Source organism: Ovis aries, chromosome 25 (genome assembly GCF_016772045.2).
Source record: "Ovis aries strain OAR_USU_Benz2616 breed Rambouillet chromosome 25, ARS-UI_Ramb_v3.0, whole genome shotgun sequence".
NCBI classification, from domain to species: domain Eukaryota; kingdom Metazoa; phylum Chordata; class Mammalia; order Artiodactyla; family Bovidae; genus Ovis; species Ovis aries.
Genome location: NC_056078.1, coordinates 7738468 through 7754548, shown reverse-complemented (window position 1 = coordinate 7754548; position 16081 = coordinate 7738468). Strand labels below are relative to the sequence as shown.

The following is a 16081-nucleotide window of genomic DNA, read 5'->3' as shown; positions in this document are numbered from 1 at the left end:
AAAGAGATGGGAATACAGACCACCTGACCTGCCTCTTGAGAAACCTATATGCAGGTCAGGAAGCAACAGTTAGAGCTGGACATGGCACAACAGATTGGTTCCAAATAGGAAAAGGAGTACATCAAGGCTGTATATTGTCACCCTGCTTATTTAACTTCTATGCAGAGTACATCATGAGAAATGCTGGGCTGGAAGAAGCACAGGCTGGAATCAAGATTGCTGGAAGAAACATCAATCACCTGAGATATGCAGATAACACCACCCTTATGGCAGAAAGTGAAGAGGAACTAAAAACCCTCTGGATGAAAGTGAAAGAGGAGAGTGAAAAAGTTGGCTTAAAGCTCAACATTCAGAAAATGAAGATCATGGCATCTGGTCCCATCACTTCATGGGAAATAGATGGGGAAACAGTGGAAACAGTGTCAGACTTTATTTTGGGGGGGCTCCAAAATCACTGCAGATGGTGACTGCAGCCATGAAATTAAAAGACGCTTACTCCTTGGAAGGAAAGTTATGACCAACCTAGATAGCATATTCAAAAGCAGAGATATTACTTTGCCGACTAAGGTCTGTCTAGTCAAGGCTATGGTTTTTCCTGTGGTCATGTATGGATGTGAGAGTTGGACTGTGAAGAAAGCTGAGCACTGAAGAATTGATGCTTTTGAACTGTGGTGTTGGAGAAGACTCTTGAGGGTCCCTTGGACTGCAAGGAGATCCAGCCAGTCCCTTCTGAAGGAGATCAACCCTGGGATTTCTTTGGAAGGAATGATGCTAAAGCTGAAACTCCAGTACTTTGGCCACCTCATGAGAAGAGTTGACTCATTGGAAAAGACTCTGATACTGGGAGGGATTGGGGGCAGGAGGAGAAGGGGACAACTGAGGATGAGATGGCTGGATGGCATCACGGACTTGATGGACATGAGTCTGAGTGAACTCCAGGAGATGGTGATGGACAGGGAGGCCTGGCGTGCTGTGATCATGGGGTCGCAAGGAGTCGGACACGACTGAGCAACTGAACTGGACTAAACTGGTAGACCTGAGAACAACTTTCATCAATTGGAAGAACTTACTGACCAACTCTCCAGAGAAGGAAATTTTCAGTGGTCCAAGAACAGCAGAATCTGTGTCTCCACCAAACCTTATCTAGACCTCTGTATAGTCAGAGGCAGATCCTCAACTGAGACCCAAGCTGTGGGCAACCGGACGTCAGTCCCCTTACCCAGCCCATCAGGGTGCATTCTGAGTCACTGGAAACTATGGCTCCACCTCAGTGATGAAGAAACAACTTTCTTCTTTTGTAATACTGTCTGGCCAGAATACCAACTAAGTGACCAGGAGAAATGGCCAGAGAATGGCTTGTTAAGTCATAGCACCATGCTCCAACTAGGCTTGTTCTGTGAGAGAAGAGAATTGGCATGAGATTCCCTATGTGCAATGCTCTGGCCTTTAACCAGAGCAGGGACTCCAGGAAAAGTGCAGACTTAGACCTGCTCAGCTGTCTAACTCAAGGAAGAAGACCTCACTCTCCTTGTGGAAAGGACCCCCTGAGCACCCCTTATATTTATTTCCCTTTGCCCCGAATGCTCCAAATACTCACCACAAACTTCAGAAGATGACAGTGGGGCCTAACACCCCCACCTCCCAAATGGTTGAGGTGGCCTTTAAAAGGTTTTCAATAACCAAGATGTTACAGAAGAAGAAAAAGATGAAGAAGCAAGCCACCTTGTCTGTGGCAGTGCTGCACATCACCTCAGGGAACCCAGGAGGAAAGAATAACAAAGCCTCACAGGTCAGCACCCCCTGCCACCAACGTGGAATGTGGGACATGCAGGCTACCAGCAAAGCTGGCTTCTAGTCAATGCGCTTACTGCAAGAAAGAAGGAAGACCTGAGCTAAACCTCCTTCCTTTCAGCTCCCGATAAGTAAAGAAGCAGACTGGGGGCTCCCCAACTGGTCCATCAAAACACCCCATCTTCCTTGAGGAGCGCTAGTTAGCCTAGAAGTTGGGGGAGAGCCAGTTGAGGTTTGTCTTGTTTGGCCATGCCGCATGGCATGTGGGATCTTAGTCCCCCCGCTCCGGGGACTGAACCCACATCCCCAGCATTGCAAGGCAGAGTCTTAACCATTGGACCACCACGGAAGGCCCCAACTGTGTTTTTGTTAGACAGCAGAGCAACATTCCCAGTGTTGACAACTCGAAGGGATTCCCTCTCCAAGACATCAAAAGGGTCTCAGGAAAGGAAGATACAAGGAAGTGTTGCCCTGAAAATTCCCCAGATGAGGCTCCTTTGACAATCTAAAACTGGTTTTGCACTCAGGCATACAAGCAACATCAGGGGGTACGGGAGAGTTGACCGAGGCCAAGGTTTATACCCTGCTGAAAAGAGTCATAAAGATGTTCACTGAGAGCAGGAGGACAGTGCACTGATGAAATAAAAACTCACATTTTAAGGAAAGACAAGAAAAAATTAAACATAAAACTATTTCTCCGCAGGTTTGGGCCTCCTCTTCCCTCCCCACAGTGTGCATGGTGCATCTGCGTTTAGTGTGACCCAGATCTTCCCAATGGCCACCTCCTGGCACCAGCTGCATAACTTCTCCAGGGGGTCTTCCCAACCCAGGGGTCAAACCCATGTCTCCTGCATTGGCAGGCGGATTCTTCTACCAGTGAGCCACCTGGGAATCCCAAATGTTTACTTAGGATCTTACTAATGCTACTAGCTATAGTATAAGATTATTATTTCTTGCGTTTCCAAATGTATGACTGAGCCTCAGATAAAAATTAAGATGATGAGGCAACTTGAAGCAACTGATCAGATTTATAGTTCTATAAGAGCAGTGACTGTAATGGTTTTACTCTAGAATGGTAAGAAGCAACCAGAAGGAACCATTTTCAGGACCATTACAGACTAGATAAGACAGGTGGTCCAGAGGCTTGGGATTACTGTTAAGGTGGCCTAGGCCAGTAATAGACAGTAAATGGCCTAGCAACGAAATCCTTGCCTGACCTGGGGGTGGGCATTCCAAGCATAGGAAGACAAAATGCTTCCCAAATCTTGGTCGAAATTAAGACCAAAAGGGAAGGGTCTGTTCCATAGAGAATGTTGCTTGCCATCCAGTTCTCTGATAATCAAGTCCCTACAGTCACAGACTTAGAATACATTTTGAAAGGAATTCAGGGTGAAGATCAGGATGAGGTACTCTGTGCTCTGGGAAAACTGACAGAACTAGCCCTATGATAGTTAGATATTTTCAAGAGAAATTTTTTATGAAGCTGGATTCTTGCATCTTCCCAACTTGGAAAAGCACTAGATCCATTAACTAGGATGTCTGTTCGTCATGGCTGGCAGCAGCCTTCTACTGAGATAAATGTTTGATTTCAGGTATTCATCACCAAAATCACATACACTGACGTCCCCCACTCCCACCTCTTCAAAACCGTTCTCAGTGCTTTCTTAGAGACTGTGTCCTGGGCCACAGTCCTCAGTTTGGCTCACATAAAATTTTCCATTTTTTCTTAGATTGACTGTTGATCATTTTTTGTTGACACTTATAAGAACAATGCATGAACAAAGCAAGAATATCAACAAAGAAAAAGAAAATGTAAGAAACTACCAAACAGAAATCACAGAGCTGAAGAATATAATGACTGAACTGAAAAATACAATAAAGGAGTTCAACAATAGATTCAGTGAAGCACCAGAAAAGATCAGTAAACTCTAAGACAGGGATAGCAGTGGAACTCATCCAATCGGAGAAGCTAAGAGAAAAAGGAATTTAAAAAAGTGAAGAGAGCTTAAAGGACTTGTAAAACATCAAGTGGATCGATATTTATATTATAGGGATCCCAGAAGGAGAAGAAAGAAAGGGGTAACAGGCTCATTTAGAGAAATAATGGCTGAAAACTCCCTAACCTGAGGAAGAAAACAGAAGTTCAGATCCAGAAAGCCCAGAGACTTCCAAATGAACCCAAGGAAACCCACACCAAGATACATTATAATTAAATTGTCAAAAGTGAAAGAATGGTTACAAGGCAATATTTAGAAAAGTGAGCAGGGAGGAAAGAAATTCAATAGCTTAACATCTGGAGATTGAAACTGCTGGAGGTTTTGAATCATCCACGTTACCCTTACTTTGCTGATTATTCTTCAGCTATTTCCAGTGTGTCCCAAATTGGAGGCAAAATATCCCTATTTATTTAGAAACTGTCTAATCCTTGAGCAACTCTATTTTTTTTTTTCAATATACCAGTTAGGTCAACACTCCATATACTATGAAGCCAAAGCATTTCAAACTTAACAGGCTTAAAAAATTGCTTGAGCAGTTGGGCTGGGGAGGCATGCTGAGGGAATAAAACAAAGAATGGCCATTTGAAATAACCATCCAAGACTGAGGTCGAAGGGAAGCAGAGAGATTTTAGGTTCAGCATAAACTGAACCTAAAACCTGAACCTGAACCTATTTCAGAGTATCACACACAGAGTACAAACACACATGACATTTATCAGCGTCCCCCATCCCAGGTCACATTCAGTTTAAAACTTCACAATTTAAAAAGCAGCTACACCTGTTGACACAAAATATATACACTTGACTGTACACTGAGTTGGAAAGGAGGTACCACTAATTTTGTTGTGTTACATGAGCTGAACAGAAAAATACACCCTGCCAATTTGGGGATGCTGGGTTGCAACTCGGCAATTTCAGAGAAACTAAACAATACAATATGTCCTTTGAGGCCAAAAATGACTAGGAGATCATTTGAGTCTGGGCTACAGTATCCTTGCTCAAGTGCTGAGCTTGTTTTTTCTCTCATGAACAAAGTTAATGAGAGATGAGTTTAGAAAAGAGTGTTTTGCCGCAAAATTTGGTTCATTTCCCAAAGTAAATTAAACTGTTCTTATCGAAATGTCTGAAGGCTGATCAGTTCAGTTCAATTCAGTTGTTTAGTCGTGTCCGACTCTTTGCGACCCCATGAATCGCAGCACGCCAGGCCTCCCTGTCCATCACCATCTCCCAGAGTTCACTCAAACTCACGTCCATCGAGTCAGTGATGCCATCCAGCCATCTCATCCTCTGTCGTCCCCTTCTCCTTCTGCCCCCAATCCCTCCCAGCATCAGAGTCTTTTCCAATGAGTCAACTCTTCACATGAGGTGGCCAAAGTACTGGAGTTTCAGCTTTAGCATCATTCCTTCCAAAGAACACCCAGGGCTGATCTCCTTTAGAAATGGACTGGTTGGATCTCCTTGCAGTCCAAGGGACTCTCAAGAGTCTTCTCCAACACCACAGTTCAAAAGCATCAATTCTTCAGCGCTCAGCTTTCTTCACAGTCCAACTCTCACATCCATACATGACCACTGGAAAAACCAATAGCCTTGACTAGACAGACCTTTGTTGGCAAAGTAATGTCTCTGCTTTTGAATATGCTACCTAGGTTGGTCATAACTTTCCTTCCAAGGAGTAAGCGTCTTTTAATTTCATGGCTGCAGTCACCATCTGCAGTGATTCTGGAGCCCAAAAAAATAAAGTATGACACTGTTTCCACTGTTTCCCCATCTATTTCCCATGATGTGATGGGACCAGATGCCATGATCTTCGTTTTCTGAATGTTGAGCTTTAAGCCAACTTTTTCACTCTCCTCTTTCACTTTCATCAAGAGGCATTTTAGTTCCTCTTCACTTTCTGCCATAAGGGTGGTGTTATCTGCATATCTGAGGTTATTGATATCACAATAAGTCATTCTTTCATCCTCAGATCTTAATTTAAAAAAAACTTTAAGTTATCATTAGAATACCATTTCAAGCATTAAGAAAAAAGACTACTTTTTCTGAGATTTTTAGGAAAAAAACTAGAATTTTCATATTTGTTGATATAACCTAAATACAAATGGTTACTTAGCTAATTTCATCCTCATTTCAAGATTTCTGTTTTCTTCTTAGAGGATTAGCTAATTATGTGCTTTCTATAGGTAATATTGTACACACAGTGTTTTATTACAACCAAGTAAAATCCACTCCTGTGTATTCCTAGTTAGATAGGAGTTAGACATACTGGACACAAATATTTATAATAAATTTTGAAGAAAAAAGAAACTTATTAGATTTGGACCAGGGTAGAACGAAACCAGCGGAGAGGGCGACGGCAGTGCTCTTGCCTGGAAAGTCCCATGGACGGAGGAGCCTGGTGGGCTGCAGTCCATGGGGTCACGCAGAGTCGGACACGACTGAAGCGACTTAGCAACAGCAGAAGGAAACCAGTGTTGCCCAGACTCAAAGGTATAAGAAAGTGAAAGTGGTCAGTGAGTTAGGGCCAGAAGGTGAAAGTGAGGGAATGAGGGGAAATTAAAAAGATAAACCAAGGACTTCTGCTCCCATCCACTTTGGGGAAATTGGGATCAGATTCACCCTGCCATCATAGACAACTGGAAACTGGAGATCCTGTGTGAAACAAAGATTTTCAAACTGGAAAACACACAACACAGATCCATGATCCCTGAGAAAGAGGCTACAAACTAAATGAATCCTGTTGTTGCTTCAGCTTTCTGCCTGGGGGCACTTACAAGCCACGGTGCAGAAGGGGCTCCTCCTGAAGAATACTGAAGTCTTGAAATGAGGATCAGAGAGTAGAGTTTGGGGAAGCTGAGAAACTGGAATCTATGGCACAGAGTTCATCAGGAGGTTGCTTCCCAGACAAAGAGAACCAGGTTCCCGGTTGTGGAGCCCCTGGAAACTCTGGCTGAATGCTAAGTCGTGTGTGCAGAAGATGAAATGCCCTAGGTCTGAGCAAAGAACTCCCAGGGAGCCGTAAGCTGAACAAGTCCTAGAGCTCCCAGGGGAATTGACTTCTAACCAATCAGAGAACAAACTTCGTTGAACAAACAAGTATCCCGTCAATACCTCAGAAGAGTCATATCACAGTAGGAAGGCTAAACTAGTCTTAGAATAGAGGCTGAAGTGCTTTAAAATAAGATTCCAAAGTATCAAACTGATCCGTAAGGAACTTAACTGCCTGCCAGGACAAAGTCCCTGTTACATCAACAAAATCTAGGCACACAACAACATACATTAGCAATGTCTAGCATCCAATTTAAAAATTACTAGATAAGGCAAGAAATAAGAAAATGTGACCCTAAACTGGAGAAAACTAATTTGAAGGAAACAAATCAAGAAAGGAAAGAAAATGGAATTCACGGAGAAGCATAATAAAATAGCTATTAAAATATGTTCAGTATGCTCAAGGATTTAAAGAAAAACGAGTCTAATGAGAAAAATGAAAGATTCCAGAAAACCAAATGGAAATTCTAGAGATAAACATAAAGTATCTGAAATGAAAAAAAACAATTAGATTTTATGTGATTTAAATTTTTCCAGTTTTATTGAGATATAATTGACAACAAACAGCCCAATCAAAAAACGGGCAGAAGATCTAAATAGACATTTCTCTAAAGAGGATAAACAGATGGCCAACAAGCACATGAAAAGATGCTCAAAGTTGCTAATTATTACAGAAATGAAAATCAAAACCACAATAAGGTATAGCACACACCAGTCAGAATGGCCATTATCAAGAAGTCTACACATAATACATGTTGGAGATGGTGTGGAGAAAAGGGAACCCACCTACACTGTTGTGGAAATGTTATTGTTGCAGCCTCTATGGAAAACAGTTTGTTGCTGCTGCTGCTGCTGCTAAGTCACTTCAGCTGTGTCCAACTCTCTGCGACCCCGTAGACGGCAGCCCATGAGGCTCCCCCATCCCTGGGATTCTCCAGGCAAGAACACTGGAGTGGGTTGCCATTTCCTTCTCCAATTCATGAAAGTGAAGTCGTTCAGTTGTGTCCGACTCTTAGCAACCCCATGGACTACAGCCCATCAGACTCCTCGGTCCATGGGGTTTTCCAGGCAAGAGCACTGGAGTGGGGTGCAATTTGTAGGTTCCTCAAAAAACTAAACCTAGAACTACCATGCGATCCAGTAATTCCACTCCTGGGCATAAATCTGAAGAAAATGGAAAGACTAATTTGAAAAGATACAAGCACCCCAATGTTCACAGCAGCACTATTTACCATAGCCAAGATATGGAAGCAACCTAAGTGTCCACCAACACATGAATCTAGATAAAGAAGATGTGTATAAACATATATATATATATATATATATATATATATATATATATATACACACAATGGAATACTACTAAACCATAAAAAGTATAAAAATTTTGCCATTTGCAATAACATGGATGGACTTGGAGGGCATTTAGTGAAATAAATAAGATAAAGACAAATACTGAATGTTATCATTTATTTGTGAAATCTTTCCAGTGGTCATGTATGGATGTGAGAGTTGGACTGTGAAGAAAGCTGAGCGCTGAAGAATTGATGCTTTTGAACTGTGGTGTTGGAGAAGACTCTTGGGAGTCCCTTGGACTGCAAGGAGATCCAACCAGTCCATTTCTAAAGGAGATCAGCCCTGGGTGTTCTTTGAAAGGAATGATGCTAAAGCTGAAACTCCAGTACTTAGGCCACCTCATGCAAAGAGTTGACTCATTGGAAAAGACTCTGATGCTGGGAGGGATTGGAGGCAGGAGGAGAAGGGGACGACAGAGGATGAGATGGCTGGATGGCATCACTGACTCAATGGACGTGAGTTTGAGTGAACTCTGGGAGATGGTGATGGACAGGGAGGCCTGGCGTGCTGCGATTCATGGGGTCGCAAACAGTTGGACACTACTGAGCGACTGAATTGAACTGAACTGAAAAAATAAAAAGAATGAATATAACAAAACAGAAACAGACAGACATAGAGAACAAACTAGTGGTTACCCATGGGGAAGAGGAAATTGGAGAGAGGCAAGGTAGGGGTTTGGGATTATGAGATACAAACTACCATCTGGAAAATAAATAAGCTACAAAGATATACAGCACAGGGAATATAGCCAATATTTATAATAAATTTAAATGGAGTATAACCCATAAAAAATTTTTTTTTCTTTTTATTTTATTTATTTATTTTTTTAATTTTAGTTTATTTTTTAAATTTTAAAATCTTTAATTCTTACATGCATTCCCAAACATGAACCCCCTCCCACCTCCCTCCCCATAACATGTTGCACAACTGAAACGAATATAATATTGTATTAATAAATCAACTATACCTCAATTTAAAAAAAAGATGAAAACTTCCGAACAACGATAGGACAAACAGAAAACAAACTAATAGCAAGACTCTAGATTTAAACCCAAACACATGATAATTACATAAGAAGTAAGTGATCCAAACGCTCCAATTAAAAGGCCAGGTTTGTCAGGCTGAATATAAAAGCAAGCTCCAACTCTCTGCTGACTACAAGAAGAGAGACTCCCTCTTTAAGAATAAAGACACAAGTAAGTTTAAAAGGGTGGGAAAAGATACATCATGCAAACACCATTGTAAGAAATCTGTGTGGCCGTATGGATATCAAAGATATCAGACCCCAGGGCAAAGGACAGGAAATGGATGTCCAGGGTCTGGAGCCAGGTTGCAGGTGACAGCAGCTAAGGAAATAAAATTTACATTTTTAGGCAGAACAAGAACATTTAAACACAAAATTGTCTCTTTCTGTCCATTTGGACCTCCACCCTCCCAAATATGCAGTGCACATTTCTGTTGCATATTATCAAGACGGTTCTCCAAGATGAGAGTGCATGCCTCAAGATCATTTTCCACGCTTTCTTCTGATTCTATCAACGTAACTTCTTAAAAGACCAGCTACTTTTAAGAAGCTTATTTCTCAGCTCTGTAGGGGGTTATGTATTGGCTTACCTGGACTATAATATCCTATATCCCTGGGGGACTTCATGTAAAAAATCAACATGCCATTTTGATATACAATCTTTTGTCTCAAAAAAGTATATGATTATGCCTTTGACTTCTAATAGGTGGAACTGTTCTCAGAGCTTTCTGAGTTTATCTTCTGGGTTGTAATCCTGCGTTTGGCTCAGATAAAATTCTCTTTTCTTCTTAGCTTGATGGTTAATTGAATTTTTGTGAATGCAGCAGTCCTGGCTGATGGACAGAGATAAGACAGAATCAGAATCACCTGGAGAGGAAGGCTGACATCACCAACTGCTAGGCTGCATCCCATTCAGCGGGGCTGGGATTGGTCCTGAAATTTTGCATTTCTAACAAGCCCCCAGATGATGCTGATCTTGCTGGTCAATGGATTCACTGGGGGAGCCACTGGCTCCGAATGATCCTCTTCTTTCTCTTTAAAATGGACAATTCTATCTTAAGAGATATTGTAAGAAATTCGAAAGATAAAATAAGTGAAGAATCTGAAAGTGTAGATATTGATTTCCCTTAAAATCGACTGATTAGAATTAATTGAGATGGGAGTTGGGATACTAAGGGAACGGAGGATTCAGCCTTAGCCAGCTACCTGGGGAGTGGTGCCTCTGAGTCAAGGAAATACAGAAGAAATCGATTTGGGGTGGAAATAACGAGCCCAATTTTAGATTTGTTGAATTTTAAATGCAGTACTCATTTATCTTTCTCACTTTTTCAAAAAGGTCAGTGCAGTGGCTGAGTCCTTTTACTATAGTTTAATTATGTGCCTTAAAAGGGCATTTCCAAGCTGTGGGGGGGGGGGGGGGAATAAAATCTGTGTGAGCTGTTTTCTGGCCCCAGGTGGGCCTTCCTGACCTCTGCATTTGCGTCAGACACTTGGCGTCTTGGAAGTTGCACATTTGTCTAAGGCAAATGTCAAGTCAACTCGGATCCGAGATCTAAGCAACCAGTGAACCGCGCGCCCTTTACCACACGGAAGGGCGGTACTGGCCTCCTTTTCTTGCCCATCTTGCTAACACTGCTTGAAGTGTAATGTAGCTTTCCTATTCCAAAGGTTTTGTATTATTTTACCAGGAGTTGGAAAAATGTACGGCGCCTATACTGTTTCTCCCTAAAGGAAAAGGATGATAATAACGGAGAAGTTTAAAACATCTCCATCGCAAAACGCTTACAGTTCAGAAGGCATGAAGCATCGCCAAGGATTTCCCCGCGGAAACAGCTTCTGCTGTCTACGAACACTGGTCGCAGCCCAGGAGCACAGCTCGCGCCTGGTTCCCACTCCCAAAGCGCCGGGTTGGCGCGGTCTTCCCCTCATTTCCCGTTACTTAGCAACGTCCCGGTAAGTGGAGACAATGCCCTGTGAATCTGTAGTGCCTTGTGTATTAAGCGTTTCTCCTTTCACTGCCCCCCATGGGGGTGGGGTGGGTATATTGTGTATTCTTTAGTAATGGATGGCTACTGGCCGCGCCCAGCACGGTTGGTCCAGAAACTAACCCTCAAGCAAGGATGAAGACGCCAAAGGCTCAGGTCCCCGAAGCCCGCGAGGACCACGGCCCTAAGACCCTGCCTTGACCCCTCATCTCCCTTCCCCCAGCCCCTGGGCTACGCGCGCCCCCAGTGGAGAGAGGGGCCAGACGGGGGGCGCGGGGCCGAGCCGCGGGCGCGCGGAGCAGAGCGCGGGGTCGGGGAGCGGGCCCGAGGGGCGAGCGGAGGGCGCGGAGCCCCGGTGCGGGAGCCCCGGTGACGCACCAGTGACGTCGACGGCGGCGGGCGGGATTTCCCGGCCCCTCCCGGGCGCCCGGCGAGACCCCGCCGCGGAGTGGGCGCGAAAAGCCGTGGACGCGAGGAGGTGGGGGCCCGGGACTGGACGCGCTCCCGGAACCCGGCCTGGGGTGCTGAGCAGAGTGCTTGGAGTCCGAGTGACTGCGCGCTCCAGCGGGGCCGGGGCTCGGCCCCCTGCGCGCCCGCCCGGCTCACGTGGTCTCTCCCCCGCCCGGGCCGGGAGGCGCGGGGCGGGGCGGGGCCGCTGACGCGGCGCGGAGACCCCGCGGGCGGAGCAGGCGCGGCGCGGGGCGCGCGTTTCCACCGCTCAGCGGGTCAGTGTCGAGGTGCGGGAGTCCCGGAGCGGAACCGGCGCCGGGCTTGAGGGGCGATGCCGCGCGGTCTGGCCGCCCCCCGCGAGCACCGCCCCGGAGACAAAGCCCGCGCGTGAGCGGCGCCCTCGGCCCGGGTAAGTGGGCGCCCGCTGGCGGGTCGGTCGGGGCGTGTCGGTGGGGCACGGATGGCACAGCCCTTGCTCCCGTGAGCTCGGGGCGAGCCGGAGACAAAAGGGAAACTCGGGCTGGACCGTCTCTGGAACTGGAGAGACGGGTCTGGTGCCTGCGTCGTCCTACAGCTGTCGGAGGAAGCTCGCGAAACGCACACCTGTGATAATCTTGGCCACGAACGGCGAGCCCGGCCCTCGTGGCGCCGGCACAGGTGGGTATCAGCGGCCCGGCGGGGGCTCCTCAAATCCGGGACCCTCCGCAAAGCCCTTCTCAAACCCAAGCGCAGGTTTGGACAGACAACTCGGAACGTTGAAGGGGTCTCCTGGGGGTCGCGGTCGCCCCATTTGTCCGGCTTGAAGCAGGGGAAGCTCCTGGGGACCCTGTTTCCCGAAGTAGGTCATGGCAGGGACGTCCCCCATTGAAGAAGAAGTGGAAGGGCTAGTAGTAGCGGAAGAGATGGAGGGGCTAGTTGGTCATTTTATTGGGGGAAATTTCTCTGGGCCCGAAGAAGCCCTCTTGATTCCTCATCACTGGAACACCTGCTTTGGGAGCAGTTCCGGAGGCGTCAATGGACTACGGGGCCCCTTATGGCGTCTGTCCTCCAGTCTGGTGCTGAAATGGGCTGCGCTCGCCATTCGCAAACCAGCAGCGTTGGGGAGGCTTTAGTTTACTGTTTTAAATTACCTTAGGAATAATAGCAAAAGGATGGGATGGGGCGGCGGGCAGAGGTGTGACTGGAGAAGACTTCGTAATTTAAAAATAAGGAGGACTTGCTTATTTCTGTGTGTCTTGGGCTAGGATGCTCAGAAATGCAAAAATGTTAAAGTTTCATCAAGTGATAAAGTGGATCGTGGACACACGTTCTCCCACCCTCTCCCCAGCTTCCCACCGACACCGGTTTTCTTCTCTTTCTGTCGCCTCCCAGGACTGTAAAAGGCTGGCACAGGGCTGGCCGGTTCAGTCGGAGCGAAGGGCCTGCTGGACTGCGCTGGTGTTTTCCATTAAAACGTGCCAGTCTTATCATCTGCTCATGAGCCCTCACGGATGGTGCTTCCTTCTCATAGAAAATTCAGTGGCAGACACCTCAGAGAGGCAGGGAAGGGACTCGGGCTCTTTGGCTGGCTTCTTGATTCTTTGGGGAAATCCTTTTCCTGATTTTTGCATGCTGTGGGGGAAGGGAGGCACCCACCTTCTGATCTGGCCCTGTTCCCTGCAGGAGGCTACTGTGGGAGCAACCGAGGTGATAAATGGAAAGCCTGTTTCAGTGCTGAGAAACAAGACAGGGTACATTGTAAACTGGTAATTATTTTTGAAGTGTGAGGTTGGCTCAGTTATCAGCTGTGATGAGACATGAATATCTCACATCATAACTAGTTCATGTAAATACAAGGTTTATTGTGGTGCTTCCCTAGTTAATGAGTAGCCTCACGTTGAGGTTATTGGGCTGAAATGACTATTTAGGACAACCAGCTTCCTGTTTTCGCCTCCACCCACACATGGCTCGAATCCTCAGCCTCTTTAACATCCAGTTGCTCAGGGGAAGCCTCTGGAAGATGTTTGGCCAGCTGAGAGAAAAAGCATTGCAAAAGGGTCATTCCCAGTAATGCCGTGATTGGCTGGATAACTGCCTTTCGCATATCTCATGCAAGGCAGTGGTGGAGAAACAAGGAAAAAGCTTTTCCTTATATTCATTTTACAGTTTTTATAGCCAAAATGACAATCCATGGTGCCTCCCAAATCTTACTACATTCTTTGAAATGGTGAGAACTGGGCACTGTCCTCTTGTTCCCCGGGTTCCCAGGAAGCAAGTGCCTGACAGCTGTCTCTGGAGGATGAGGTTGGGCTTAGGAGTGATTGTGTATGATGTGTGTGTGTGTGTCTCTCTCTCTCTCACACACACACACACACGCTGACTCACCACATAACTACTGCTTACTGAAGAACGCAGCCAAATGGCTGAGAAAAGACTGAAGTCTACTAGACAGATCGTTCTCATTTACAGCCACATTTCACTGTCACATTTTTCTTACCTTGTCTCATTTTTGTTCTAGGTGAAGAAGGGAGACGACTTTATAATGCATTACCTGCTAGTAGATTGCCCTTTTCTCTTAATGGAATTTCAAAATGTCTTTAAGATATTACCTGATTTGTCCTCAGAACACCTTTATGAGAATTTACTAGTATCTAACCTTGCACATTTTCTCTCTTTTTTTTCCCACTCTAGACATATTCAGGCATCAAGAGGCTTATTATTCAGGTAGAGAGATTGCTCAGTATTGTTAAACCAGAAACTGAAATTTAACTTCTTTCGTAACACCAAAAATACTACCAAAAAATCCTTTCAACAATAACCAGCAAAGGAATTTTGATTGGAAGTCAAGAGAAGCTGAATGAGTGTCAGGAAAGAAAAACAGTGAAATCAATTATAGTATAGAAATTAGCGTGATGCTACTGAAAGTTCTTGGAGCTTCCCTGATAGCTAAGTGGTAAAGAATCTGCCTGCCAATACAGGATACTCAGGTTTAATCTCTGGGTCGGGAAGATCCCCTGGAGAAGGAAATGGCAACCCACTCCTGCATTCTTGCTTGGGGAATCCCGCGGACAGAGGAGCCTGGCAGGCCACAGTCCAAGGGGTCTCAAAGAGTTAGTCATAACTTAGCAACTAAACAATAACAACTGAAAAGTCTTAAGTAGCTGGTTAAAGCCATATGAAGAATAAACCAAATATCTTTTTAAATGGTCAGAAGTGAAGACATGCAAGTGAAGTTTGCATTTAGGGAAGAAAGTAGAAGCAAGAAGTACTGCTGGAAGAAAAGAAAATATTACACAGGAAAACAATGGATCCTTAAAAAGAGATTATTCAACAAGCTAGCTGGAGCATTCCGAGTCCCTTTAATTGTCCAGGAGCTTTTGTTAGATCAAATGGCAGCGGGTGTGCAGTCAGTCTTCCTGGTGGAACTTGGCAAACAAAACGGCAGGTCCTGTGAGGCTGGGGGAGTGTGGGTGTGTTGAAGATATGATGCTTGAGGAATGGGCCCTGGGTGTCCAAAGAGAAGTGAGGAGTGTGGTCAAGCTAATCTATGCCCAAAGCCTTGATTTTCCCAGGTGTCTGCAAGTCACCAGTGCCCCAACCTGGGAGGACCAGACGGCAGAGGGAGCATGGGGCAGCCGGGTGGAGGAAAGACCAGGCTTCCTCTGGGTCCATTCTGTGGATGATCTTATTTAATCCTCAAGCGCACCTGCAAGGTTTCTCTTTGTTGTTGTTGTTCAGTTGCCAAGCCGTGTCTGACTCTTGGCCACCCCATGGACTGCAGCATGCCAGTCTTCCCTGTCCCTCACCATCTCCTGGAGTTTGCCCCAAGTTCATGTCCATTGCATCAGTGACACCATCCAGCCATCTCATCCTCTGTGCCCTCTTCTCCTTCTACCTTCAGTCTTTCCCAGCATCAGGGTCTTTTCCAGTGAGTCAGCTGTTCACATCAGGTGTCCAAAGTATTGGAGCTTGAGCTTCAGCATCAGTCCGTCCAATGAATTCAGGGTTGATTTCCTTTAGGATTGACTGATTTGATCTCCTTGCTGTCCGAGGGACTCTCAAGAGTTTTCTCCAGCACCACAGTTTGAAAGCATCACTCCTTCGGCACTCAGCATCTTTACGGTCCAGCTCGCACATCCGTACGTGATTACTGGAGAGACCATAGCTTTGACTATATGGACCTCTGTCAACAAAGTGATGTCTTTGCTTTTTAGTACACTATCTGGGTTTGTCTTCTAATTTCAGGTTAAAGGTTTCTATTTAGCCAAAACAATGACAGCAGTGTGCCCTTAGTGTCCTTTTTATCCAGGAGTATTCTGGCAGGCTTTTTGTGGGTGATGGTGACTTTTTAAACTAAACGAGAAAGTGCATCTGTGTGTGGGTGTGCATGCACGTGTGTACTCAGTCAGGTCAGACTCTTGCAACTCTAACCTACCAGGCTTCTCTTGTCCATG

At 45.5% G+C, this 16081-nt stretch overlaps 1 protein-coding gene across 4 annotated transcripts in view; it reads left to right on the top strand.

Annotated features, from left to right (window-relative positions):
• The first annotated feature begins 11852 nt into the window (after positions 1-11852).
• GNG4 (G protein subunit gamma 4) overlaps positions 11853-16081 on the top strand; it is a 70273-nt gene continuing 66044 nt past the window's right edge. For all 4 annotated transcript variants that reach the window (XM_012105001.4, XM_012104999.4, XM_042240792.1 and 1 more), the window contains exon 1: positions 11853-12057. The gene's annotated coding sequence lies outside the window, so the exon portion shown is untranslated. The remainder of the gene's footprint in view (positions 12058-16081) is intronic.